Source organism: Lissotriton vulgaris, chromosome 7, assembly GCF_964263255.1.
Source record: "Lissotriton vulgaris chromosome 7, aLisVul1.2, whole genome shotgun sequence".
Classification (NCBI taxonomy): Eukaryota; Metazoa; Chordata; class Amphibia; order Caudata; family Salamandridae; genus Lissotriton; species Lissotriton vulgaris.
The window spans coordinates 174061677-174086491 of NC_141695.1; the positions used below are offsets into that span (position 1 = coordinate 174061677).

The 24815-nt window shown below is 46.2% G+C and overlaps 1 long non-coding RNA gene across 1 annotated transcript in view; it reads left to right on the forward strand.

Annotated features, from left to right (window-relative positions):
- Positions 1-15000, forward strand: part of LOC147701116 (uncharacterized) — a 33958-nt gene extending 18958 nt beyond the window's left edge. The window contains exon 3 of the long non-coding RNA XR_015297156.1: positions 14808-15000. This is a non-coding gene — a long non-coding RNA (uncharacterized LOC147701116). The remainder of the gene's footprint in view (positions 1-14807) is intronic.
- The last annotated feature ends 9815 nt before the right edge of the window (positions 15001-24815 follow it).

Sequence of the window (24815 nt, forward strand, 5' to 3'; positions counted from 1 at the left end):
AGTTCTCGGTGAAAACCTGCAGGGTCTTTATCATGACAGGGTACTAGTTTCTTCATTTCTAACAATTCCAACTTTGTTAAAGGTGTGTACACAAACACACGTTCCAAGGTATTATTGGCATTCATAACTGGGTGTACTTCTCGTAAAGGATTCTGCCTGTCAAAATGACACATTTTTCTTTCTGGGGGCGGAGCTGAAACATATTGTGGGCCTAAGAAAGTGTTATATCTGCGGCGTTGTTCTAGAATTATTTGAATTAATCTGGTACTTAGGCCTCTCCATCTATTCATAAGTAGCGCTTCTAATGTATCTGGTAAGGGACCTGGATCAGAATGTTGTTGTCTGTATAACGTGATGAGATGCTGAATCATGTATACACCAGCTAATTTCTGCTCGTCTGGGGAAAGGTTCAGAAATGTCTGTGCTACTCATCATTGTATGTGCTAGGATTGTCAGCCCATAGTACTGCTGACCGGGCTAGTTCTTGTTCATCCATAGAATTGAGTACATGGTACCCCATCTGTTCTTGAAGAATTTTATCGGTACCTTGAAACAGATATTCAGGAGAATTCGGTTTTGATATATCAGAGAGGAAAACTCTCTTGCTTTCTGGACGAATGCCTTTCCTAAGATAATTTCCCTTACCTACATATGCTATCATTTCGTTAGCCGTGTCATGTTCTTCAGGTCCGTCCTCCTCGGAGGAGTCATTCCTGTCACTTTCTTTTTCTTTTTCTTTTTTCTACCTTCATGATGCACTCGGCATCCCATGTTCCTGTAACGGGCCATCTGTGTCTCTCTTCTAGGTGCTTGGTATAATCGGCCCATAAATCTAGGTACAGTATGGCATCTAAGCCATGCTTATGATACATAAAACTTCCAGGAGTGTCCCTAGGGGGAATAGGAATTTCTTCCTCTAGTATCCCCTTCCTAGTTCCTATCTGTCTTAATTTATTGAAAAACGGCATCTTGTTACTTGGTACTGGATACTCGATACTTGTTACTTACTCTGAACACAGCTAGTTACACAAAAACACAATAATGGACATCAAACAATCACTCATACCACGACATTAATTACATGAAAACATTTTGAACACATATGACTACCCACGATACTAGATGTACTGCTAAACAGTACAGATACACTGTTGGAGAACAGTGCAAGAACTTGAATAACTGATGTACTGCTAAACAGTACAGATACACTGTCTAAAACAGTGCAGACCGTGTTTGTGTACCCAAACCCGTCTTTACCGGATACATAATAATGCACCCGTCTAGATGCGTCCCCAACAATGGTACTCACCGGGAAGCACGGAACAGAAGGCCTCGGAAAACTCGACTGGACTGGACCGGACTGGACTCGACTCGGCTCGATACGTGAATACTTCGGAACTGGTGGGCCTCTTGACACCTCGGACCTTGCTTCTTTCGGCTAGGCTCTGGTCGGGATCCTCCGCACTCCTCACCGCCTCGTCTGGGTGCTGATCGCAGTCTCCGTCGCCTCCGTAGGCCTGAGGGAGATACAGGAAATCCTGCGGGTACGCGTAATTGTCCGTCTTGACTTATGGCAGGGGGCAAAGGTTGCAACGCACCAACCGGCGCGTGAGGTGGGGGAGGGGTCCCAATTCGGGTGCCAAAATAATGTGGTAAATATTTAATTACCGTCTTAATTTCTATGCATGTAAGTACTAAAATTAGAATAACTCAATCGGAAAGAAAGACGCAGAGTCCGTGGTGTTAGAGTTCTTAGGGGGTTTATTCCTTAAAAAGGAATGGTTCTTGAACCGGATATCATGTTCCTGACACCACTGGGGTTCAGGAAGGGATAGAGCATACTTTATTGACAAGACATAACTTTTATACTTAAATCATATAATGGATACCAATACAGTAGGCGTAACAGCTGAGAGAAACAAGATAAAAGCACACACGTGTTAGCAATACGTAATTAGAAGGCGTGAACTAGGCGTGAACATAGAGGTGTGTGCTAGAAACGTCACATGAAAGTGTCACAAGTAGGTGGGTACATAGCAGAATCTTGCAATGTCAGCAGAGATCTGAGGTCTGGATGCGCACGCAGCTGCATGACGTGTGATTGACGTGGAGCTGGAGAGTGCAGGGGACTTGACATTTACACTAGCGGAAAGAGACAGAAGTCTGGCATGTCAGATCAACTCGTACCTATATCATATCTGATATCTGTTGTTTGGGAACCATATTATCTAGAGGGAAAGGTCTCTTGGGCAGAGGCTATTCTATACTGACTGTGAGTGCGTGTATAAGCGTCTACGTGTCTGCATGAGATGCGAGGGGCATGGGCCTACCATGGTAACAGGAGCTATGAATTACTTGCACGGAGACAGTGAGGCCGGGCCCTTTGCTCTGCAGCTGGAAGGATGTTTACTTGAACTAGTAGGCAGGAATGTATTTCTGAGGAGCGGAGCAGATAATTCGAAGGTTGAATACAGTCTTGGCAGACAACAGGCTGAGCTAAGCGCCGTTAGCCGCGCAGGGAGTAAGGTAAAGGTCACGGGTACAGAGGCAGGCCCAGGCTGAGGCATTTAGAGTCAGAAGGCAGGAGAAGGCTTGATGGCAGAATACAGGGCCTACTTCGCCTGGGCTGGGAAACGTGTAAAGTACACTACATAAAGACGTTGGCAAGGCATACTTAGGAACGGAATATTCAACCCATTCAGGGTGGATCTGAAAGAGGACATGTTAACGTTGGACGCAAATGTATTTGCCTCTTCATAGCTGGCACAGGAGGGAAATTACATGCACTTTAAGCTTGTACATGGAGACGGTGGGGTACACGTTAGGGAACATTTCTTGACCATAAAATTTATATTTCCTCACGAGGACCGGACCGGTTTCGAGGTAACACCTCTCATCAGCCCGGCTAGCTTGACTCCAGTGGTGTGGAGTGCCTGGGACCCACGTCTGGGCATCCCCAGCGCACTTAGGTCGGAATATGCAAACACAACAGGTGATGGACCGAATGTGGATCAATGTCACACACTCAACCCAGTCCAAAGATCTGGGCCCAAATCCATCGTTTTTTTGCACTCCACACCACCCTGAGTTAGACAATGGCGATATGCAAATCAGCTCTGACCCTGTGCCCCATGGGAACAGTCCAGTCCGAACTACAAAAGCCATGTCCTTCCCAGAACGGAATCAAGCATCCGAGGACCGGACCGGTTTCGAGGTAACACCTCTCATCAGCCCGGCTAGCTTGACTCCAGTGGTGTGGAGTGCCTGGGACCCACGTCTGGGCATCCCCAGCGCACTTAGGTCGGAATATGCAAACACAACAGGTGATGGACCGAATGTGGATCAATGTCACACACTCAACCCAGTCCAAAGATCTGGGCCCAAATCCATCGTTTTTTTGCACTCCACACCACCCTGGGTTAGACAATGGCGATATGCAAATCAGCTCTGACCCTGTGCCCCATGGGAACAGTCCAGTCCGAACTACAAAAGCCATGTCCTTCCCAGAACGGAATCAAGCATCCGAGGACCGGACCGGTTTCGAGGTAACACCTCTCATCAGCCCGGCTAGCTTGACTCCAGTGGTGTGGAGTGCCTGGGACCCACGTCTGTTTGGTGGGTTTGGCTATCTCGCAGACTTTGCAATTATAGCATTTGGTAAATCCAATGGTTTTGAGCCATGATGTTTTTTTCTTGTTGACAAAGTGGCTATGAATCAATTGGCCTTTCAAGTTTTTTACTCTTCTATATGTTACCACAGGATGATCTCCCATTTTCTGGCTTATAGTCGGGTCAAGTTTTAGTATTTTCCAATTCTTTTTGAGAATTTGGATTACTTGTTTGGACTCCTTGCTGTAATCCATTATGAGTCTAATTGGTTCTTCCATTGTACTCTCTCTTATTTGTGGCTTCAGACAGTCTGCCCTTGGTTTATCATTTGCTCTCTCACAACATTTTTTAGTCAAGTTTTTCCCATACTTTCTTTTCCGGAATCTATTCATTGTTATTGCGCTGTGTTTTTCCCATTCTGTGCACTCACTACAGATGTGTTTAATTCGAAGAAATTCTCCGTAGGGTATACTTGAGATCAAGGCAGGTTGATGGAAACTCGTAGCTTCAAGGGTGGAGTTTGTAGCCGTTACCTTTCTATGCAATGTTGTCTCCACTTTGTTATTTCTTACGTATACCTCTGTGTCTAGGAAAGATAGGCGTTCCCTGCTTTTTGTATAGGTGAATTTCAATCCCGGTATACTGTTATTCAAAAGCTCAAAATATTCATCAAACTCCTTCTCGCTTCCGTCCCACACTATAAACAAGTCATCAATGAATCTTTTCCATTGTATAATGTGTCGGGTGAATCTCGAGTTTTGGGAGTTCCAGGCTATCTCCTCCTCCCACCATCCCATAGCTATGCAAGCATAGCTTGGGCTGAATGAGAAGCCCATCGCTGCGCCGTTGCGCTGACGATAGAGTTGTTCGCCGAAGAGGAAGATGTTATTTGTTAGCATCAGGGTGATCATTTCATACAACATTTCATTATGTTCCTTGTAGTGTATGTTGCGTTGTTTTAGAAAATATTTACACGCATCCACGCCCAAGTCATTGTCAATGTTCGTGTACAACGCGATGACATCCATCGATATCAGAAGATAATTTTCTTGCCATTTTAGATTGGATAATGTACATAAAAAGTCTGTTGTATCCTTGAGGTATGATTTCAAATCCTCTACATAGGGTCTCAGAAAAAAATCAATAAAATTCCCCATTGGTTCCATCAACGAACCATTTGCCGATACAATCGGTCTTCCTGGTGGTCTAGTAGGATCTTTATGAATCTTTGGCAAGAAGTACATTGTGGCTGTACGTGGGAAATCAACCGTGAGATATTTCTTTTCCTCATAATCAATGAGATTTCTGCTTTCCCAAGTCGTGAGTTTTTGATCTATCTCTCTCTTTATTTGATCCATTGGATTTTTTGGTAATTGTTCATAATACACGGGGTTGGTTAATTGACTCATCGCTTCCTCCGTATATAAATCCTTGTCCCAAATAACCACGTTGCCCCCTTTATCTGCCATTTTTATTTCCAAGTTTTTGTCATTGATTAGGGTTGCCAATGCTTTTCGTTCTTGTTGGGTTAGGTTATCTTTGAATTGAGTTTTGGGGATGTTATATAGTTCCTGTATTACTGCCTCTTGGAAGATGTCAATTTTGTTTCCAGGAATGAGTTGTGGGTAAAATTTTGACTTCGCCTTCATTTTGCTGATTCCTGCCCCTAGTTGTGGTATTGCTGCTTCCAAAGTTATTTCATTTTCTTCCTCCACATCTAGGTTCAGGAGAGCTAAGTAGCCCTCAGCGTCTTTTACACTCAGATTTGAGGACGGGTTTTGGGGGGTTCTGTCAATTTGAGGCTTGTTTTTTCTCTCTAGGAAGTGTTTTGCCAGCTTAATTTTCCGAATGTACAAATAAAGATCTATCCTTGTTTGTGCCAAGTCCATCTTTCTTGTTGGACAAAAATTGATGCCTCTCTTTTGTAAGGCTGTTTCCGCTGGTGATATCTCCCTCTTGGACAAATTGACCACTTGTAGTTCTTCATTCATTTGCCCCTCTTCTGTTTCATGCCCCTCGTTTCTATCCCACTCTGTTGATTTTGTGCGCTTTCTCCTCCAGCCTCTTCTGGTTTTTTTTGTTGTTGGTTTCTTTGTCTGGGTTGTCATGATCTTGCTCGACCTCTTCCTCTTCCTCGCATTTGTCTTGGCGCCCCCTGCTCCTGCTCCCACTGTCGTTGTTGGAGCACGTGGCGCATATCCCCTAAAAAACGCCTCTGTACATCATCCAAGGTTAAATCTTCTTCTGTTGGTTCATTGGATGTGATTGAAGACAGATTGGAGGATGAGATAGTTCTTGTATCCGATTGTTTTTTGAAGGGATCATATTTTCGGGCGAATGTGAAAATTCTTCCTTCCGAATAATCGTTTGCATCTCTAACAAATTTGTTATGTTTCCTCAATCTCACAGTTTCCTCATGTTGATCTATTTGTTTTTCCAAGTCCTCTTTGAATTTTGTCATTTCTTGATTTAATTTTAAGGCTTCTAGTTCTTTTTCCACTTCCTTAAGTTGTTCCTTTATTTTGTCCAGGGCAATTTCAATATGCTTGACTAATATCTTTATCAAGCCCAGTGAAGAATTCAAAATGAATGCCCCCCATTCCTGTAATAGTTCGTTAGTAACATCCTGTTGACTTGGCATCAGCATGATTCTGAGTCCCCTTGGAACTCTTTCCGCTTCCAGGTATTTTTGTAATGCTATCAATTCCCAAGATTTATTGATTTCTTTTCTGTTCAGTTTTTCCCAATGTCTTATTTTGCTTTTTATGTCATCTTTCGGTGTTTCACTTTGTTTAGTTTGAACTTTCTCCATATTTCCCTTTTCGAACATGCTTGTTATATGTTCCTTTCTTTTGGCTTCTCTTTTCTCCATTTTACTACTGCTGCCATGTGCTGTTTAGGATCAATTATCTTTTTTAATGTCTTTGTGTCTCTATAGTGGCTGCCGGCTTTACACTTAATGGGGTGATGTTTACCCGCGTCGTGATTACGAATTTCAAAGGAAAAATGCGAGGTTCCCGCTGTGTGTGCCGCGCTAGTTCCAATTGTACGTGTTAAACTGCTCCCATTGTTTGTAATGCCGCTGCTGAATCGCTAGGCTTTCCTTATGCTTTTGTTTGAACTCCGTGGGGAAATGTGCACATCTGACGCCCTTTCGTGTCAGTAACAAGAAGGAGAGAGGGGGATCCCTTCTTACCTCAGATGTAGTCTCCGGGCAGCATGGGTTTCCCGTCCTCCGCACGCACTTCTCGAATCTGCTTCCCTCGGTTTCTGTTTAGGTTGCGATGAGCACCACGAAAGGAATTCACAATATTCAACCAAGGTTGGTTCAAGTCTCCTTCCGTGTTTGGTGCTTCTTGCATGTGCGTGGCTTCATGCGGTGGAACCAAACCGCTTAATTATCCAAACTGAGTCTTCCAAAGAATACAAGATCCCCCGGAAAACAAATGAAGCCGCCACTCCAGTCACTCGATTTGTGTGAGACAACTAATTTATTCTTAAATCCTCTGCAGCATTATTCACAGCACAAAAAAACAACGCGTTTCGTTAGCTCCCCACTAACTTGATCACGGTTGTTTCAAACACTGTTTGCTGGTTGTGTTTTATAATTGTTCATAATACACGGGGTTGGTTAATTGACTCATCGCTTCCTCCGTATATAAATCCTTGTCCCAAATAACCACGTTGCCCCCTTTATCTGCCATTTTTATTTCCAAGTTTTTGTCATTGATTAGGGTTGCCAATGCTTTTCGTTCTTGTTGGGTTAGGTTATCTTTGAATTGAGTTTTGGGGATGTTATATAGTTCCTGTATTACTGCCTCTTGGAAGATGTCAATTTTGTTTCCAGGAATGAGTTGTGGGTAAAATTTTGACTTCGCCTTCATTTTGCTGATTCCTGCCCCTAGTTGTGGTATTGCTGCTTCCAAAGTTATTTCATTTTCTTCCTCCACATCTAGGTTCAGGAGAGCTAAGTAGCCCTCAGCGTCTTTTTCGCTGTTTTTGTTTAAAAATTGTTTAAATACCACATTCACATAGAAATAAACATTTAAGGGTGTTTAAACTCAGTATAGCAGGGAATGAGGGAACCATAACATAAGGAATGGGTTTAAAGCTTGTGATAAATTGTGTGATGTTTACATTTATTTGAAATGTAAACTACAGATCCCAGAATACCACTGTGATAGTAAACAGATTGGTGTAATCATGTGACCTAGGTGGGCGGGAACTCCCATTTTAAAACACAACCAGCAAACAGTGTTTGAAACAACCGTGATCAAGTTAGTGGGGAGCTAACGAAACGCGTTGGTTTTTTGTGCTGTGAATAATGCTGCAGAGGATTTAAGAATAAATTAGTTGTCTCACACAAATCGAGTGACTGGAGTGGCGGCTTCATTTGTTTTCCGGGGGATCTTGTATTCTTTGGGAGACTCAGTTTGGATAATTAAGCGGTTTGGTTCCACCGCATGAAGCCACGCACCTGCAAGAAGCGCCAAACACGGAAGGAGACTTGAACCAACCTGGTTTGAATATATATATATATATATATACATATATACATATATATATATATAAATATATATATATATATGTTTTAAACATTTGTTTTTTAAGTAACATCAATTATTTATCAATTTTAAGTGTATTTAGGTATTTTAAGTAGGTTTAAATTAGTTATATTTATTATTATATTAGTTTTAAATTACTTTTAAGATTTTTAAAAAATTCGATATTTTGACTGTCTATATTTTGTCCTATCGATATTTTGGAGTCGATATTTTCGTACTTACCTGTTTGTAGATAGGAAGTCGATATTCTGGCATTCTATATTTTTACCTCGATATTTTTGCAAGTCGATATTTTGACTGTCGATATTCTGTCAGTGATCCGTTCACTGCTCCAACCTCCAAAAACTTACAATCGATTCTAGGTTTCCTGATTTTGGAGGAACTTACATTCTAAACTATGCAAAAACCTCACTACGAATTAATAAACCTGATTTTAAAACAATAAATTGGACAAAAGAACACACAGAAAATTTGCGTATACTACAAACAGACATGTTAGCAACAAAACATTTACAAACACGCGTAAACGTACGCAACTCAGTGATCCGAATCATTCCGGGTCAATGCGGATTCACCTACTTAACTTTTAACGAAAGTGAAAAAGTACCAATTGCATACAAATCTCATTTGTACATGCAAGTAGAAATGAAGTTTACATCGACAGAAAAAGTTCTGACAGCAGTTCAAACCGCTGTAGCAAAAGAAAGAGCCCTAGCACAAGGGAAAGGCATTGTGGTCGTAACACCTGTGCCAGCCTTAGAGGCAGTTACAAAAGCGAGCATTCCGAATGCAAAAGCTTTACATCCAAGATGGATACAATGGGTTAATTATATTGCAGCAACTAATGTTGAATATGTTTTTGATCCTTATTGAAAAACACAAGCATTCCTGCAATACAATCACACATGTCCTCTGCCTACTGAAATTCTACCTCTTGATCAGTAGAAATGTATAATATATACTGACAAATCTGCACAACCTGCTTCGGAGGGGTAAGCAAGCATGTAGTGCACATGCGCTATCGTTGAAGGTCGTATGCTGGATGGTAAATTCAGACCTTTGGTCACAAAAACCCAATATCTAGGAGATTGTGCAGCTCTGCGAGCTGAATTTCAGGCTTCATAAAGGCACTTGAAAATACAGATTGCCAATTCCCCAAACTCATAGTGTGCGATTTCTTTTACTGTGTTCAATCTTACAATGAAAATCGGCAGAATTGGCTTCATAACGGTTTCAAAGATGCAAAAGGTGGCACAATCAAACACAAAACTCTTTGGGAGCAAGTAGTTCAGTTGCGAAATGAACTACAAACCACTCATGTGACACAAACGCTGAGTCATCAACCTGATGGCGTTCACGTTAAAGGGAATTTATTGGCTGATGAAGTCGCAAAGGGGGCTGTGCGAATGGCTTCCATAGCTGCAATCACTCGTTCAAAAATGAAAATAGATAGTGAAATAATACTGGCTGTCAATGCTTCAAGGAAAGACAGCGGTGGAGCGTTACTTAAAAAGTTTCCACTCAAATACTCATATATAATCGATGCGAATAGCATTCTGTTTGCTCGAATCCCTGGATTGTGCGACAGAGTAATTAAAAACATGGAATTTAGGACCGCTTTGATGTACAAAGCACATATGGGAGAGGGTCTGATACATCAGGAGACCTCTAGAACAATATTAGCATTAAAGGAGATATAATGGTGGCCAGGGATGAATGCACATATTCACATCTTCTTCATTAACTGCATAAACTGCAATAGAGATTGCAGGACAGAACACCACCGGATAACTGACTACAGCATAGCCAGCCCAGTACAGACACCATTGTTAGACAGCAGTAGACTATCTATGTGCAGGCGTCCCTCTGGACGAATGCAGTCCCACAAACACTAAATCAAGGTTCCTTTGGATATGGCCTCAGCGCTCGGCTGACGCTCGAACTGTTATAAAAGATTTGCGAGTCTTTATCGGCATATATGCAATAGGCACAATATACGCTGACCAGAGCCTTGCGTTTATCTCTCGAGCTTACAAAGAAGCCATGGCCAGTTTGGGAGTTGAATTACGTTATTCTCCATTCCATCCTGAGGGAAATTCTGTTTTGAAAAGAAAAAACCGGGACATAAAGCAATCTATAACAGCTAGGGTATTAGGTTCGGGTGATGGGTGTGTCAAACATCATTATGGGGTCCAACGGTCTTTAAACAATTTGCCAAGAAGTTCTCTAGGGGGTGTCACTCCATCTGAGGTCCTATTTGGGACAAGAATGTTGGTTCTGGATCTTGATTGTCATGGAACAATGGTGGAAAATAAGAAATCTGATATCAAAGATCGCTTGGCTGTTTTACAGGACTTAAATGAACTAAGATAAAAACTAAGCAACATGCAGCAACCACCACTGGGGAAAAACCAACTGTCCCATGAAAGGCCTGTCTGGATCCCAAAGCTTGGTGATCTAGTCAGAGAAAATATCGCGGACAAGAAGGAATTTGGGCCTTCTTACAAACAACCAGTACCTGTCCTAACAATCCACTGTTCAATAACAGTACTACTGCCGCCCCTTGCTGGTAAAAAGGAGAAAATATTTGTGTCCATCGACCTGATCAAACCACACAATTTGGCCGATACTAAGCAGTTGGCCTCGTGGATTCTTACAATATAGCGGACACACTCCTCTAGCTACAATCCAAGAGATTCAAACTGAGAGACTCATCACCTTTGAAGATGTTACAGTGAGAAATGAAGGACTAAGCAACAAAGCTATGGAACTTGCCCCTACTGAGACCCAAATAGCAGTTTGTCCTGATGAACCTGTCTACAAAGAAGTAACAAGTGATCAAGTGGTTCCAGCGATGTCAACGAATCCTGATGCAATTCCAATCATTGACAGAACGGCCTCTGGCTATTTTATTAACTTTGATGCATTTTCTGAAGATCCCAGCGAACCTGCAATGATGCCAGCACAAAGACAGACTTTTTTCATCTCCTGAAAAAGACGTATTTGGTCTCACCATGGATTTGACCATAGATTGTTTTGGGAATATTCTTCTTTCTACTTTGGTTAGCTCAGGTAATAACTCTGGGTATGCTGATAAATGGAAGATATATTCAAATGGACACAGCAAGTAAAAAAGTGAACTTACTTCTCCAGCCACACAAATCATCCCTTCGTGAACAAAGAGACTTGTCAGAAGTGAATATCACAGCCGTACCTATACTGGATGGTTTAGTGTGGAACAGAACTGAATATGACATTTTTGGCCCATCATAGCTTTTGAAGACTCCACACTTATTCAAGATTTCATTAAGTGACTTTATTACCTCTAGTACTTTTTCTGATACTTGGGACTTTGAGACTGTTAATAACATGATGTCTGATCTAGAAATGTCTGCAGTATTCACAGATTATGAATATTTAGATGGTTCATCAGACTATGAACAAATGTATTGGTATAACCATTATGGTCATCATTTCCTGCACAAATCTGCAATGCCTAGAAATGTATATATGTATAACCAATGGGATCATTGTCCTACACCTCCAAAGGGTAGCTCAAAAACTTTTGCTATGAAATTTCCATATTTTCCAGGGTTCAATATATCTAATGCTGAATCATTTTATTTTAAAAATGTGAACAAAACAGGAATGAAAAATATGTTAACAAATACAAAACAGATTTATTCTGCAGTTTTCATTGCCCAACTGTCTAGAAAGGGTTTCGACTTTTGGAAAGACAACATTGAGACAAAAACTGTCAGGAGTACAAAAGATTGGCAAGTGCAGGGGGTAAAAGCTTTGTTTAGAGCCTGTATCTTCCCTGAGCAAATTATGTTTTTGAATTACACTGTCCAACAAACGTCTTGCCTTGTGTTAGCCAATATCAAAGACATGAACACTCGACCATACCTATTCCTACAAGTGATAGCACCACTACACGGAGGGAGGTTGACGTACATAATATTTTGCACCACAACATATCAGATCCAGAATGGAAAAAATGGTTGCTTTGGCCCACAGATGCAAACAACTGTCAAAATCGATACCTGAACAAAACACAGGGTTTCACTATCAATAGGCCAGATCCAAGATATGTTCAAAGACAGCATCCTGGGATAGTAACAACATACAGGGGTGGATTCCGATTCGGGAAAATAATTCATAGCTGTTTCCGTGCGAATCGTACAAATCCGTCTGAATCTCGTAGTACGATCCGTAGGTAAAAAATACATCCGAATCTTTGCGAACCATACGAAAATCAAGGGAAAATCCGTACGATACGGACCCTGAAAGTGAACCGTACGAATCGTAAACATGCTGCATGACCCGACAAGTGCGATCCAGACCGGGGAATCAGAATGCAATTCGTACGAAAAAACGTTGCGTATGAGCTGCGATTTGTACGGAAAACGTGCGTATGAGCGAGCCACAAAATCAAATACCAGATGAACCCACACCGAACGAAGCGCACGCGAACCCCGTAAAAACGTTGCATATGAGCGAGCCACAAAATCAAGTACGAGACGAACCCCCTGAACAAAGTGCACGCAAACCCCGTAAAAACGTTGCGTTTGAGTGAGCCACAAAATCAAATACGAGACGAATCCCCCCCTGAACGAAGCGCACGTGAACCCCTAAAAACAGCACCAGGAGGTAGAAAACGACTCATACCGCGTGAACGTTGCGTTGCACACACAAATAAACAGAAGCAAATGCAAGTAAACAAGCCGTACTGAGCCATGCTGACACTGTAAAACAGCACAAGGAGGGTGAAAACGACTCATACAACACCACAAAACACGTCTCCAGTGTACAATCCATGGAAATGAATGTCCTGGCCAGATCCAAACAGGCAAACAGAGGGGCTAACTCAGAACCACCCCTTATAACATACCCACCAAAAATTCAAACTAAGGCCCACCCACAAATGGACCAATAAAAAGGGCCCACACACACAAACCATGATCCTTTGCAAAAGACGTCCGGTATGCTGGGAGGGTGGGTGTCACAAAATGCATTGTGGGACTCCAAATCAGACCCAATTGCAGGGGCGTCTGCAAGGGGGGAAATGAGGGCAATGGTGGCTCGTGGCCCCCCATGGATCGCCAGTGCGTCTGGTGTGGGCCCAGTCAGGTCCGGCCCTAGTCCATCATGCTTTTGAAATGGTGCCATTGTTCCAGGTGACAGCCCCCTCCATTGGATGGGAAGGGTGCAAGGGGGTGGCCGAGAAGTGTGCAAGGCAGAGAGCGAGAAGGGTGCAAGGTGGAGGGGAGACGGGTGCAAGGTAGAGAAGGGTGCAAGGCATAGAGGAAGAAGGGTGCAAGGCGGAGGGGAGAAGGGTGCAAGGTGGGGGGAGAAGGGTGCACGGCTGAGAGGGAGAAGGGTACAAGGTAGAGGGGGAGAAGGGTGCAAGGTGGAGGGCAAGAACTGTGCAAGGTGGAGGGGAGAAGGGTGCAAGGCGGAGAAGATAGAAAAGGGTGCAAAGCGGAGGTGGAGCAGGGTAGAAGAGGGAGGGGCGAAGAGTGCAAGGGGGAGGGGAGAAGGGTGCAAGGTAGAAAAGGGTGCAAGATGGAGGTGGAGCAGGGTACAAGGGGGAGGGGGAGAAGGGTGCAAGGCAGAGGGGAGAAGGGTGCAAATTAGAAAAGGGTGCAAGGCAGAGATGGAGCAGGGTACAAGGGGGAGGGGGAGAAGGGTGCAAGGGGGAGGATGAGAAGGGTGCAAGGCAGAGGGCGAGAAGGGTGCAAGGCAAAGGGGAGAAGGGTGCAAGGCAGGGGGGAGAAGGGTGCAAGGGGTAGGGCGAGAAGGGTGCAAGGGGGAGGGAAAGAAGGGTGCAAGGCAGAGGGGAGAAGGGTGCAAGGCAGAGGGGAGAAGGGTGCAAGGTAGAAAAGGGTGCAATGAGGAGGTGGAGCAGGGTACAAGGGGGTGGGGGAGAAGGGTGCAAGGGGGAGGGTGAGAAGAATGCAAGGGGGGGAAGGGTGCAAGGCAGAGGGGAGAAGGGTGTAAGGCAGTGGTGAGAAGGGTGCAAGGGGGATGGTGATGAAGTTAAAAATTTGCCCACCCCTAGAATCATTTCTGTGGATGCCCATGCCCATTCCGGCACAGCAACGCCTCTTAAAAGTGGCTGAGTGAAATCTACAAGATTTCACTCAGTCACTTTTAACCACATGCTGCGTCAAAACCCAGCTCATGCTTGAAGCAGGCAAAAGGATTGACAAGGCATAGTGCAGATAGGGCCCCACAGAGCATTGCTGGAGCTGCGTTGCGCCGGTGACGCAACTCCAGCAATGCGCCACTTCTACGGCACAGATGCGTGACGCAGCTGTGCCGTTTATCCCCCATGGTACTCCGGATTGTAAATATGTCGCATCCATGCTGGCATAGCTGTGGTGCACAATGACTGGCGAATCCCTGCTGATATGCAGGGCTGTACCAGTTATTGTAAATATGTCCCCACATGTCATTGACTCCTGAGCACAGATCAACTGACCCCACAACATACCCATCCACAAGTGAGCATTGAGGACAATCCAAAGCATAGACAACTATCAGGTGGAACAGTGCCAACTACAATGTGTATGAAAAATGGATGTTGCATTGAATGGCTTTAACATTGTCTGTCTCTCACACCCACAGGGCAAGGTGCGGAATCTACCCCCAACAATGGGGGAGATAAATCACAGTCCGAGGCTCCGCAGGACCCTTATCCCACCGACAGCGACAAACACTCCATGGATGACCCCGACCAACCTGGCACCTCTGGGGCCCAAACCCGTGCAGCACCTGGATCAGGAACATCTGCACCAACCACCACCACCATTCCTGCCACATCCCAGCAGACATCTGAGAGCCCTGCCCAAAGTCAACAACTGAGCCAGTCTGACAATGAGGGACAAGGTTCGCCGGACACCCAGGCGGTGGCAGACAACACCACCACTGCCCTCCCTCAGGGGTCCCATCGACCCAATGTGCCCACAACGGCAGGCCAGGCTCATGTGGGCAGGGGTGGTGGGAGTGGCGGCAGGCAGAGGCGAGAACCTGACCAGCCAGCTGTAGGGCCCGGTATGTCTGAACTACGCAACATCATGGAGGCATACCGGCTGGACACCAGGGAGTTCAGCCAGGTAGTGGGGACCCTCACAGAGACCAAAAACCTGCAGGCCGAGCAACACGCCAGTCAACAAGAACACCAAGGATGAATAGAGGCAAGACTTGCTGAGTTCCTGGCGGTGCAAAGCGACATAAGCCATTCCCTCTGACTGATCGCAGACAACATGGAGCACGCTCCCTGTGTCACCAGGCAAGACACTTCTAGGTGAAGACCGCCAACAGGCACAGGGAGGGAGGAGGAGGAGGAATCGTCCGACAGAGCATACCATGCATCGTCAAGGCCTGCATATGAGGGTCCCCTAAGGAAGGTGGGTCGTCCACGGAAAAGACAGTGAGAGGCAGTGGGCCATGTGCATCTCCCAGGTCACCTGGTCTGGCACGTTGACTTTGTGTGCAACAGCATCACCTCATTGACTGTCCTACTCTCCCACATGGACTTGCTGGTTGCAGTTTGAACAATGATGCCAAGCACTGTGGTCTGGACTCTGTTGACTCAAACTGCAAGGCATCACATCTCCATCTGTGAACTTTGGATTCCCGGCATTGTTGTACAGCACCTATCACTTACGATTCACGCACAAGACAGATAAATAAACAAAACAATCACAAGCAAAATTGATGTTGCAGTCATTTAGCATGAGTCAACAACATAAGTGTGGGGATATGTCAAAGTATGCCAGAGTGTGGAACAAACTCAAGCCATCCATACACTGGGATCTGAGTCTGGTCGAGGACACACATAGGTCACAATAAAACATCAAATACATACATGGAGCACAATACTCACCCGTGATGGTTTTAAGCTGCTGAGGGGGGGCTTGCCATACTGCTCGGACAGACAGTTTTGGAAGAGTTTTATGAAGGCGTAGAGGTCATGGGTCATGTGCAGGTGCCCAGGGAGGGAGTACCAGGTCTGTTTGGTGATCTGGGAGAACTATCTCCTGCATGCAGTTGTACTGTGGATGTGATGAATGGTGCCCAGAGCAAGGTTGGCTGGACAGAGTTGGGGCAATGGGGTGTTGGATGGGAGACGTACATGTTCGTCTTTGGGGCTGGGGTTGTGGAGTGCCTCCTGAGTGTGGCTGAGGAGTCTGATGGTCATCCTGCAGTTGACAGTGAGCCTATTGTAGGTATCTCAGGTAGACGGTCATGTGGCTGTGGCAGGGGATGTTGAGGATAAGGTGTGTGGATGCACCCTGGATGTGCACAAGCCCTCCTGGAGTCAGGCTCTTGTTCCTGCATAGAGGGTGTTTGCCGTAGTTGAGCCGGCTGGTGTCCTGGACCTGGGTGACTGTCTGTCTTGCCTAGGAGTGGATCTATCTGAAGATCATTTGCAGCATGCGGAGGAAGTTGTAGCATGAGGTAGAGATGGTGTTGAGTTGCATGGTTATTGTGAGCAAGGAGTGTACGAGGAACACGTGCTTGTGTGCGTGGCCACTGTGTGCTGGTGCGCTGCCCAGCCCGGTGTGACACAAGGAGTTGTCCCAGCCGTAAGGGGACAATCCTCAGATGATGACCTCAGTCTAGTCCAAGTCCAGCCTCAGGTGGCTGATGTTCATCCATTTGTCAACGAACCTCATGCCTTCTTGAGGGTTGGGCCTGGGAGTGGCTGGGTCTTTGGTGAGGGTGAGGAGCAGCTGGGTGTCCATGGCATAGGACATGATGATGAGGTTGTGTGTGCATGTGATGGTGGAGAGGGGGGTCATGGAGACATTGTAGATTGTCAGGCTGAGAGATGAGCCCTGGGTCCGATGACCCCAGTGTACTACGTGCTGAAGGGACGAGGCAGACTCCCCGGGCCTTGCTGGTGAGGTACTTGGCGATTTCATCCTGGTTCCTCCTCTGGATCCTAGTGTTGGAGATGTGTGATCTGACAGTGTGGTAGCACATGGTGTAGAATGCCGTTGAGAGGTCGAGGGGGTGAGGGTGGTGGTCTCACCATTGTTGAGCAGGGTCCAAGATGTCGTTGGTGGTGGCAATAAGGGCTGTTGCAGTGGGGTGATTACTGTGGAAGATGGACTGGGGCAGGTTGCCTGGAGGTGTTTGCTTGGAGGGAAATGGTCAGTTGCTCGTTGACTGTCTTCTTGGTGACATTTGCCGGTTAGGGAAGCAGGGTGATGTTCCAGGCGATCCTGCGGTACTGCCATCCTTTGTTAAAGAAGGGCCTGGGTCTCTGCATGCCTCAAGCTCCTATGGAAAGTGGCATACTCAAAGGAGACATTCATTGTGTGCCGGAGGTGGGCTTCAAGGATGGGGTATGCTGTGATTGAGATGTTGTGTGGGAAGGGTCCTGATGGAGAGCTGGAGTGGATGGTGTACATGAGCCGGGTGGTGTCTTTGCTGCTGATGGGAGTCCAGGACCTGAGGGGGAGGTATGTCCTGTGGATAATAGCGCTGTCTGCCTCTGTCTGGCGAGGCTGTCATGTACGTCCACGAGCTTGCAGTGGTAGAATGTTTCAAGGGTTCCCCTTGGCCTTGCAAGGGTGGGATGTCTTTTGGATGGAGAGCGGGGGTTAGATAGTTCACTCACGATGCCGATGAGCTCCTTGATGTTGTGTGTGTTGGTGCCTATGCCCTACCTAAAGGATGTCCTCTTGTCCGTGCTGATGATATGGTGATGTCTGTGTGTGGCGGGTTTCAGGGCTGAAAGATAACTGATGGTTGTTTGTTTCGCAAGGTTTGCACGAGAGTCTGGCTAGACCTGTATGAGTCCGGTAGGTCTGCCTACTGGACTCATACAGTCTGAGGGTGCCACACAGCTCATCTGTGGTGACTTGGGTCAAGCATCTTTGGGGGATCTGTAGCGGAGTGTGGGGCAGTGTGCTGCTTGTCGGAGAACTGGATGCAAATGTTGATGTACCATTGAAGGATGATGGTGTGGTTGTCCTCCAGCCCTGCCACATGTAGTCTGTGTAGGTGAGGGCCTGCATGCTGATGTAGTTGTTGATGGCTTAGCGGAATTGTGGGTGTAGACCTGGAGAGCTATATATGATTGTTAGACTGAGGGTGGTCAGGGGGTTGGTGTGAAACCTGAAGTGCAGGTGCTTGACAATGCTGAGTGTGTCCTTGTTGTTGTATGTGACTCTGAGGGTGTACTTCTGAATGAATTGCAATTCATCCTCCTGGATTGCTGGTGCGGTCCCTGCGGGTGATCTTGTATCCGTCTGTGATGGCAATGTTGAAGTTGTGTGCTGAGGATTTGTTCAACAAGGTTACTGTAATGAAGACAATGTGTGGGGCTGTTGTGTTGAGGAGGTAACAGAGTCCAATGGTGTGCTGGTGAATGGAGCGGGTGTGCAGAAGGAGGCACATGACCTGGTTCTACGGACATGGTCTGTTAGGATGGGCAGCGTGGTGTAGTCAGTAGGCGTTGCACACACAGCATGTGAAGCTGTTGTGTGTGCGCTTAGGGGTTGCCTGATAGCAGGTGTTTGATTTTGTGGTGTTCATTGTTTGGAGGGTGGCTGGAGCATGAGTTTGTTGTGTTACGCGAGTCATGCAAGGACCAGAGGGTCTTGCACTTTGCACGTTGCAGGTGCTGACGGGCGCTGACGGTCCTGCCTTTGGCACGGAGGTGGCGCAACAGTGGCACAGACAAGCTGCTGCCTGCATTAAAAATGGGTGGAGGGAAGGAGGAGCATCTGGGAGGCATGTGGGTTGCAGAATCAGGGCACTCGGTGGGGGGGTGCCGCAGGGAAGGCAGCAGCAGGAATGAGTGAACACCTGACGGCAGAAGGGGTGAGACACCAGGCAAAAAGTAGCACACAAATACAAGGAGGATAGAAAGGCACAGTGTAACAGGTGTATGGAAAGGAAGGAGTTTCTGGTTACTCAGGGGTCACTCAAAGAAAATGGATGAACAATCACCGCAAAATGACGGGCACAGAATCAGGAACCAAAAGGCCAAGCTGTGCACAGGACACACAGCGTCAGCAGGTGTTGCCTGCCCGTTGTGGGTAGCAACCTGCACAAATACATACACAACCAAGTACTTCATGCACAATAGGGATCATTAGCCATGAAGAACTGCATGCATGTTGCCAAAGTATACATACTCCCATATGCACAATCTTTGTCAATTATGCCATAGACGATGCATGCAAAGTGGCAAGAGATCTGCGGTGACAGTGATGAGGCACATTGTACTGTGGTGAACACATTTACTACACAAACGGATCAAGTATGTGTTGAGGCCATGCTGCATGAGCCAATGTCCATGGCCAGGGCCATTGCTCTGAAGAAAATAACAGTCATGTAATGAGTTTACCTGTACTGCTGGTGAAATAATGTGCACAAGCCTGCCTGTGACTGTCAGGGCATTGAATCCTCAGAAATGTGTGATGCTCAAAGTGGTCCATCTCCCGATAGCCCCTTGGTCTGAGTAGAAATAACAAACTCAAAAGGGTGATCAGGCGAGGGAAGGAAAGGAAGGGAACAGCAGGGAGGGAGATCTGAAACAAAGGTAAACAAGCATAAGGATTCAACACAGAATACCTCAGGACCTATACTGTAACAGTTACACCTGTAAAGGAAAACAACAGCCATTGTATCCTAGTTGGGATCACAGTAATGAAAGTGCTACTAGATCTGAGATCAAACAAGGACATTACTACACACTTACAAAGTAGGCTGTTCCATACGTTTACATGTATTTATCCAGCAGTTATCAACATACCCAAAAAAAGTCTTAACTGCCACATAACTGGGAAATTTGAGCTTACTTCAGGACAAGCTCCAAAAGCCCTTGCTGTGAAACAGAGATGAACAATCCACATGGATTCCCAGCACATGGAAAGGTGATGAAACACCATAACACACCAAAGTTTATGTTGTACGAGCTGCAAAAGAACTGGCCAATGTTATGATCCTGTTCCAAGGATTGTGCAACTAGCACAGGGATCACAAAAGACACATAAAAGGTAGCAGAGTATTGCAGCGATATGAAGGGGGTATAACGCTCTGCAGGCTGCTTCAAGGCAATTAAAGCCATGCGGTAATCCTGAAAATCACAGTGTATGAATAAGGTCCAATAAACAGAAATTCAAAAGCGCTGCAGGGCGACTCACACAAAGCCAACAATCCGTAGTTACCCCAGGGAATCAGTGAGGGTCAAGAAGGGAAATTACACATCCCCCGCAAGAGCTTTAAGAAGCTCATCCAACGAGGGAGGGAATTAGGTAAACACAAGGAAGCCCCGCAAGATCCAGTCATCGGATCGTCCAACTGGGCTTTGAAATGCCAAACAGAACAAGCTGCTGTTCCGGAACTCAACAGAGAGTAATGAGGAGCGATGGCACAAAAGTACCCCTATCATGACCAGGATATGCAGCATGCCACAAGAGAATCCTGGAAATAACAGCACCCGACTGGTGCCACAGAAGCGTTTACATTTGCTACAGCGCAACGTTGTGACGTCATCAGTGCAACGTTCTTGGCTTCATGGGAATAAAAATGTATTATAAACTTACCGAGAAGGCTTGCAAAGCAGTGTTCTCCACCAGCCCTGAGGAAGCAACGTGACAGTAACATGACATACTGGCACAAAGTGCAATGCATCCATACGAACAGACTCACAGGACAGTTGACAGAACATGTGGGACATACGCTGGCCCACACCTTCACAACATGGTTGTTGGAAATCAAAATGTACTGACTTAAATGGATGAGCCAAACACATCCTGCTGCACACAGCGAGGCTGCAATTCCCCATTGAGCCTGTTGTTGATTTGTCCCACACAATGTCAACCCGTGGTATCCCCAATGTGTCAGGGGCAAGGTTTACATACATTGATGCCTTCAGCAGAGTCCACACTCCACTACAGATGACTGTCAAGAAGGGTGACTGTCATGTCATGGGAGTGGTGCAACATGTAAGTTGATCCATGGTGATAAGACATGTATGCATGGTACTACAACATGCACAGAAATAGTTTCAACACATTCCCAAACCATACCAACACCAAACAGCCTGTTTGGATCTCTTACCCGAAATGACATTTACACATGTCCCTGCATGGAACACTGATTCAGCCCACGTTGCAATCATCATGAGGAATAGCAGGAGGACTAAGATGACACGAACAGACAACAGACACAGCAACCTGGGAATGACAGACACACAAGAGGTCACCGGTAAAAATCTTTGCAAAAGACGTTGGCAGTTACGAAACAGGAACAACCTAGGACACATGCAAATTTCAAGGAAAGTCATTGCGCATTACTGTGTGGCATGACATCAGCACTTGAGTGACACATCAGAACACACATCAAAGTCACTTTGCATACAGTCAGCTGGACACACACATTGTAACACATGCCACTCAATGCAATTATGAGAAGAATATGCGTATGAGCTGACTCCAGGTATCATCCTCCTCCTCATCACTTGCATCATGACCAAGCCCTTAATCCTCAATGGGTAGATGTTACTGCTCCTCAGGATCCAGGATGAGTGGCACTGCCTTCTCAACTGCCATGTTGTGCAGCATGCAGCACACGAGGAAGATCTTACAAACCTTGTCCGGTGCATATGGGAGAGATCCTCCGGTCTTATCGAGACACCGGAAACGGCTCTTCAGGAGGCCAAACGTCCTCTCAATCACTCACCTGGTCTGCCCATGTGCATTATTGTACCACTGATCTGCAGCTGTTCTTGGGTTGCGGAGAGGTGTCATTAGCCGTGGCATGATGGGATATCCTGAGTCCCCTACATAGATACATCATGTAAAATAGTGGGTCAGAGCAAAAGATACTGAAACACTCATCACAAACAGAGTTTACCCACCAACAAGACATGCCAGCTCGTTGCCTTATGATGAATGCATCGTGTGCCACTCCTGGGAAACGTGCACACATGTGGGAAATCAGCATGTTAGCAAGACACACCACAAGGAAATTTATTGAATGATAATGTTTACGGTTGCGGTAAGCCTGCTCCTGTGCCTGTGGTGGCACCAAAGCCACATGTGTCCCATCAATGGACGCAATGACAAGTGGCATCCCTCTCAGGGCATAGAAATCTCCCTTGACATCTTTCAACTCTTCAGGAGTTGGAAATTTGATGAATTCATCACTGGGCTCCAACATGGCTGCCAAAACATCACGCAGGACACGGCTGAACATCGTCTGTGACATTCCACCTACATCAGCTATGGTTAATTAACATATACCTGTAGCAAAAAAATAGAGGGCTGCCATTGTAGATTGATACTTGTATAGCGCACTACTCACCCGCAAGGGTCTCAAGGCGCTTGTACGAATACCGCTGTGGAACCCATCCGGGCTTTCCCTATGAGGCTTCCACTCCTGGGCACCCCCAAGGTGAGGCCAGGCATCCCTAGCATTGTGGGGGCCGTTGTGGAGATTAAGCAAGCTATTGCCCAGAGTTGCAGAGTGGGACTCCATGATTGGAATAGGCACTGAGGCGAGAATTATCAGGTCAGCGGAATTTTGAGCCCAAGACCCGCGAGGCGGGGAATTGAACCCTGGTCCCGGGTTAGACCTCTGCATCAGGGTCTGCCGCTCTAACCATTGAGCCACACTTCTGCCATGACCTTTATCTTGGGAGTCAGCGCAGTAGGATACCTGTGTTGGGGGTGGAGATGTGGTGCCAGCTTGTTCGTCAACTCCTGAATCAACTGTTGAGTGAATTTGTAACGTCGGATGCAGGCATGTTCCCTCATGGTAGCCAAGTCTGGATATGGCCTTGGTAGAGGGGGTGCCCTGCAGGACATATTTGGGAATAATGGAGATTAACAGTCAGCCAACATCAATGGCAATGTACTTAGCACATGAAAAACTGCTACTATACATCAGTCACTATGGAGTCTGGCGTGTGCAATACATCCAGGACACAAATGCCAGCTTGCTGGCACTCCTCTGAAAAGCCAGATACACCTGTTGATTGACAAATAAAAATGACATGCCCTGAAATGAGCTGCTGGGCCGGTCTGAGTGAACAGCCCGAGATATCACTGGAGTGACAAACGTCACAATACCTGCAGTGGAAGGTTGTCATCCCATCCAGACAGCTGACTGCAAGGCACACGCACAGGTCACATGGAATGTCAAATGTACATATCAAACACATTGCGATTAAGGTGTACACGTGACAACAAAACAACACAGCCATTGTCACGACGCAGACATGTATGCCTGGGGAAATATGATGACTGATGCTATCAGACCCAACAGCCGTGGGAATGCACATGTGGCATGGTGTGCGTAGATGTGAAACCATTCCCATCTCAACACAGACCCATGTTAGATGCACCAACAGCAGATGCAGTTTACGGAACACAAACAGCAAGCTCAATGTTATACAGGACACACACCTGACATAGTCACATAGGGTCATGCTAGCGTAACATGTCAGTTGACAAGGTGCAACTGTCCCTGGCATCAGAAGACAGGTGCCGGTAGTGATGGCTGTGCCATCCCAGTGTTGCTGTGCTTGACAAAATCTGCCTAATGAAACGCATGGGACAAGTGTCAAGGTGATGTGTGCCAACTAGTGCCCCATCATACATGACATGTGTCCACAGGTCATCACACATAGATTGTGCAACAAGATAAGATGCCCTGTGCTATATCACTGGCTGCCACACCTAGGGCCTGCACATGAAAGTATGCAATGACAAGTACTTGATAGACATCCATGTGTGAACCGTACCCCTACATCCCTGCTGTGTGTGCGCCTCGTATCATTATTGTAATGGTGCCATACGTGAGTGTGTGAACCGCACCGTACCCCTGCATTCACATCAGCGTGTGAAATGCACCGTACCCCTGCATTCACATCAGCATGTGAAACGCACCATGTGAAATGCACCATACCCCTGCATTCACATCAGCATGTGAAACGCACCATGTGAAACGCACCATACCCCTACTTTCCGGGCGTGTGTGCGCATCGTATCACTATTGTAATGGTGCCATACGCCAGCGCGTGAAACGCACCGTATAAGTGTGTGGATTTTAAAATTAATAAGGGGACTAGTAGTAGGCCCTGAATGCATCCTGGGTGTCATGGATACTGATTTTTGAGTAGCTATGTGTCCAACATGGCACCTGCACAAGTCAGTTGGCCCAAAAAATACAATGTTGCAAAATGATTGTTGAGCTGAAGCTCAAATTTTGAACGATGCAAATGCTGTCAGAGCCGTATGTTTGAAGGGATTGGCGGAAACGTACAATGCGAACAAATCTGACCTATCACTATGTACTCCTCGAACTTAATGCCCCTCAGCAGCACTGATTTAAGGCAGCAAGAACCCCTGAGAGGGCACTTGCCTGCACACCATTGGAGTGGACCACACTGCTGCTATCTCTGCATTCTCTGGCTACAATGGCACGTACTGTGGAAAGGGCCCCAGCCTTCACAGAGGAGGAGAACCAGGCCCTGCTGGACAGCTAACTACTACAGTACAGCAAGCTGTATGGGAGACCAGAGGAGCAGGTGAGTGCTGACTCCACTACCTTAGACAGTGCATCTGTTGTGTGAGTGTCACAACAGGTATCTTTTCCAGGTGGGAC